Consider the following 5,592-nt stretch of genomic DNA (forward strand, 5'->3'; position numbering starts at 1 on the left):
GGAGATATGACTCAGATGTGGCTTCTCTCTCTACTGCTGCGTCTGTGGTGGGGCTTTTCTTTTCTTTGGTTGCTTGCTTGCTTGCTTGCTTTCTTGCTCTCTCTTTCCTTCCTTCTTCCCTCCCTCCTTCCCTTCCTTCTCTCCTCCTCCTTTTTTAACAGTTGAGGTGAAATTCACATAATATAAAATTAACCATTTAAAAGTGAACAATTCATTGGTATTTAGTACGTTCATAATGTTGTGCAACTATCACCTTTATCTAGTTCCAAAATATTTTCATTACCCTCAAAGAAAACCACATACCATTAAGCAGTTACTCCCCATTCTGCACTCCTCCCAGCCCTGGGCAACCATCTTTCTGTTATCTGTGTACTCATTTATTCTGGATATTTCATATAAGTGGAATCACACAATACGTGACTTGTTGAGGCTAGTGTTCTTCACTTAGTATACTGTTTTCAGGATTTATCCATGTTATAGCCTGTATCAGTACTTCATTTAAAAAACGGTTGAATAATCTTCATATATATATGTGTGAATATATCTATATATATATATCTATCTATATACATATATCTACCACAACTGGTTTCTGCATCCATTCATTAATGGACGTTTGAGTCCTATTTTCTTTTTTAAAGAATATAAGTCAAATGATAGAACTCCTCTTCTCAAAATTCCCACATAACACGAGTAGGAGCTAAAGTCCTACCAATAGCCTAAAAGGCTCTGCATGATCTTCATCTGTTTCTTCCCTGGCCTGACATCCTCCCCATCCTCCTCCGTTGTTCTAGAACAACCCACACAACCTTTCTAGCTACAGCGAACCTGCTAAGCATGCTGTTTCCCTTAGCCTATTGCAGTGAGAATTGCATGTGGCTTAAACAGGTAACTCCATTGCTCACTACCCTTACTCTATTCATGATGTTACTTAAATGTTCCCTTTGCATTGAGGCCTTGTATGACCATCTATTTACAATCATCTCCTACCTCAGCACCTCTACCTCTCTTACTCTAGTCTATTTTTTCAAAACAACGATTATTTTCCAACTGGCTATAACATACTTAAGGCATATAACTTACATCTATTATGTTTATTTATTGTCTGCCTGTTCCCCCACCCCACTAGAACATTTTATGAAATTAAGAATTTTGTGTGTTTTGTTTATTAATGCATCTGTGGCCCTAGTACAGCCTGGAATACTCAATAAGTATTTGATGAATGGCTATGTTAATGATGACACATGCAAACCTGCGGAGTACAAGTCAGCTAACTGAGGGCCAGGACACTCAGGCAGAAGCTGTCAGGGAATGTTCGTGTGCTTCTCCTCCACATACCCTTCCGCTTGTCCAGCTTCCACGTCTCCTTTCCTTCCTCTCCAGTCCATTTACAACACTCCTCATTCCTTCTCTAACCTCTTCTCATCATGATGGTAAATAGGTTTACCATCCTGTTGGTTACCAGGCTTACCATTGTCCAATGTAGTGGGGCCTGTCCTTTCTGGAGAGACAAAACCACGGTATCATTGCATCAAACATATTAATCTATCTATCACTGTTTCTTATCTACATCCTCTGGCTCTATTCTGGAAAAAATACATTGAATTTCAGTTTTTATAGTATGATTATATAAAAATAGATACACGTACTTTTATGCACAGCTGCATCGATTTTAGGATTTAGGATCCTAAGAAATTATGCCAATCACTGAGATCATTAAATAAAATATTTCAACCAATGTAAGATGTTGTACACTGGAAATTGCACCACTACTTTGTTTATCACGAATAAAGGAAAAAGTGCTACTGATTAAACTATGAGGCAATTCTTTCTTAAGATTTAGCACTTGATTTTTGGTTTTCAAGTAAATATGTAATTTTGGTCATTTCTCCAAAAACAAATATTTACTTTTCTAACATCAAATTTGTGCTCCACTGCTGTTTTGTGTCTTTCTATGAACATATTAACATTTGTTTTAATGCCGAATCATAATCTTTCTGAAGACCTTTTAAGTAGCAATTAAACACCTGTTGTAACAACCATGCACACAGTTCAAGTGAAGTGATATCATCATTAGTGGTTGTGACCAAGTTCAGGACTGCACAGGCAGGGATAACTGTGGATTACAATGCACACTGTCATCTAAGAGACATTAAAATGTAAAAAAAAAAAAAAATGTGTGTTTCAGTGTCAACCAAATAGGTTAGTAACAACAATTAGTTGTTGTTTTTTCCCCATAGGAGGAAAGCAGATAAAAAGCGGTGTCACTGAAGACTCGAAGCAAGCTAAGATTCTGCACAGGAGTTGGTGAGCTGAGTTTGCTCATGGGCTATGCTGGGCCATCAGAGAGGGCAGCTAGCATTCTTTGGGTGGGAGAGGACATAAACTTTAAGGAAAATGACCGCCATGCTGGCATTTGGAAATTGGGGCAGTCAATTATATTTTTGGGCAGATCAATTGTTTGAATATTCTCCTGTACATTATACAAGAGTGACCTCCCTAAAATATCCACTTAATGGTCCAACCTCTGGATGTGTGTGGGATTAACTCAATTCCTCATGCCTATGTATTTTTTGGACATATTGTCAGATTGTTGCATTTCCTTCACTTTTCTCACTTTCTTCAACCATTTCTGAAAGCTCCTGAAGGCTCATGATAAACTTTAACATTATTCAGAGTATTACACATGCATTTATTATTTATTATTTCATAAATAATAAATCAGTAGCTGCCACTTCCAGAGTGCCTCTACAGCTGTCTTTGTGCTAGACATTCTATTTAGATTACTGTATTTTTGCTCATGACAACCCTCTGTAGTTAGGTATGATTATTGTTCCATTTTAATGATGACAAAATCGGAAGCCTAGAGAGGACTAATAACTTCCCCAAGGCCATACAGAATCAGAGTGAATTAGAGTTTTGAAACCCAATCTCTTTGTAATTAATAGCAACTCTTATACTTTCTGTATAAGTTACTTATGAAAGTGGCTGGGCGCGGTGGCTCATGCCTGTAATCCCAGCACTTTGGGAGGCCAAGGCGGGTGGATCACGAGGTCAGGAGATCGAGACCAGCCTGGCCAACATGGTGAAACCCGTCTCTATTAAAATGCAAAAAATTAGCTGGGCATGGGGACGCACGCCTGTAGTCCCAGCCACTCTGGAGGCTGAGGCAGGAGAATCACTTGAACCTGGAAGGCAGAGACTGCAGTGAGCCGAGATGGTGCCACTGCACTCCAGCCTGGCGACAGAGCGAGACTGTCTCAAAAAAAAAAAAAAAAAAAAGATACTCATGAAAGTGATATAATAAATATACATTCAGTGAAGCAGAGAATTATCTTTTCAATTGGTGCTCCTACAGCATTATGCATTTATTCTAACGGCTCTTCTGTTATTTAGGACACTTTGGGGGCTCCTCTTTGGAACTGTGTTCAGGACCCATGTTTTGAACATCCTTTTTAGTGGGCACTATTTACCCTTTGAGGTCAGATTTTCCTGCTTATCAAAGGACCTTAACGAGGCAGGTTTGCTGTCCAAGATGGAGGATGACTGTGATCCAGTGGGTGATACGGTCATTCATAAAGAAATGGCCACAGTTTTCTTGAGTTGGCTGTAAACCAAAGCAGAGGCATTCTAGGAATAAATGTGGATTTTGCTTGTGTGATGATGATTTGAGGGATGTAAGGTATTTATGGAAATGTAACTACCAGAAGTTAAAAAATAGCCAGAACCCACATCAACTTAATTTATCAATATTAGCCACTTGAGTTATCAATATTAGCCACAAGTTTTCTTGGTACACACCAGGGATCTGAAACTGGCTGCTCAAGGCAGTATATGGCTCTGGGAGGCATTTTGTGTCTTCCTTTTATTGCACTCTGTGTTTATAGCACAGTGTATTAACAGGCTATGCGATTAGGCACACTTTAAGACTGGTGACAATATCAGCATATTAGCCGCAATTGTCCGGTATCTACCCACCCAGTGTGTTTGTATTAATCCTTGTCCTCTAAGGGCATTTGAGCTTTTGATCCCTCCATGTTCACACTGTTTCTTTCCAAAGGAACTTATAGTACTAGGCATTCCTCTGCTTAAATAAATAAATAAATAAATCCCTTTGTGTATTTCATGTCCTAGTTCAAACACCCTTTCAGCCACTCCCAACTGAAACGACTTCTTTCTTTTTCTGAATTTCATAAAATTTCAGTGAACTTCACTCGGCACTCCCAGTCAGCTGACTTCTGCTATAGTTTTTTTGTGAATATTTCTCATCTCAATTGATAGGGTGTGCCATTACCAGTGGTCTTGCTCCCAGGGAAATAAGGCTTGGATTCTTCCAAGAGATCCACTCATGTTTTGAAAGAGCAGACATCAGTCCAAGCATTTTTCTTATTTTCCCTTTTTCTTCTTGCTTTTTTTTTTTTTTTGACAGCCCTGCTTGCTTTCATTTGGAATTTAGTCTTGGGTTCTAATGCTTGTTATTGACTGACTAGTTTTGATGACTCTCTTGACTCACAACCAGATTACTAGTGTTGACTTATCCCTGATACACATTAACTCTAGTCATTCTAGGCTTTAGTGACCTATCTCTGCTTCTCAGAATATGACTCTGGGCTGCCCTCTTCTTATATTGGGGCTGCTACCCAGAATGAGCCATATTTTCTGTCTAGGAAGACCTGGGACAGAACTGAGGATGGGAGTTCATGGAGAATCCACCTTGGTGGTTCCCTCATACCTAGCACTGGTTTTTGTATAGGCAGGTCTTTAATAAAAATGTGTGAATGGAAGAAATTTAAAAAATAAAGCAGTTACGGTAGCATCTCATGATGTGACAAAAGTATTTACTTAATTAATAATGGATGCACTTCTTTAGATGACATGCCATGGTAGATGCTGGATTCAAAGATGAAAATATACAGTCTCTTTCTTCAAGGAATTTGCACTCTCCTGGAAGTTGGGAGTTATAAGGAAAGTCTGAGTGGTAAATGTGGACAGAGATGACAGAGAACTTATTACACTGTGGACCTTAGTCCCAGGTCCAGTTCCAAACATATCTTGAATATGTTAAGGGGAGTTACTGTTTCCGCAATGTTCTTGCTGCTATCTGAAGAATAATGGCATCTGGGGGAAGCTGGGTGAAGGATGTGGCAAGCAATAAACACAAAATCCATTTGAATCTTGAGCAGATTTCCTGGGGCTGCCCATTTCCACCCCCTTGTTAAATTTTTCTTGGATTCTAGGTAGAAAAGGAGATTTTTCACATGGGGTTTAAAAAATTATGACACAGCCCCCTGGAAATCATCCTGTTTTTATTGGCATGCCTTTTAAAATAATGCAAGCTGCTGTGATAGGCAACTGAAAATCTGATTTTTTTTGGAAATGAGAACCCAATCTTACCAGTAAGGCTGAGCTTTTAAATAATGTCAGTTGATGGTGTGATCAGTGTTTTTTGATTATGAAGCAAGCTCTTAAAAAAATAGAACAACCAAAGTGATCTTCCTCTATATAAACTGTAAATTATCTTTCACAGCACCTCATTGGACTGGTGGCTTTGAGGGCTACATTAAGTAGGTTATCCTCTCATCTAACCAGCAC

The sequence above is a fragment of the Nomascus leucogenys genome, chromosome 10 (genome assembly GCF_006542625.1).
Source record: "Nomascus leucogenys isolate Asia chromosome 10, Asia_NLE_v1, whole genome shotgun sequence".
NCBI classification, from domain to species: domain Eukaryota; kingdom Metazoa; phylum Chordata; class Mammalia; order Primates; family Hylobatidae; genus Nomascus; species Nomascus leucogenys.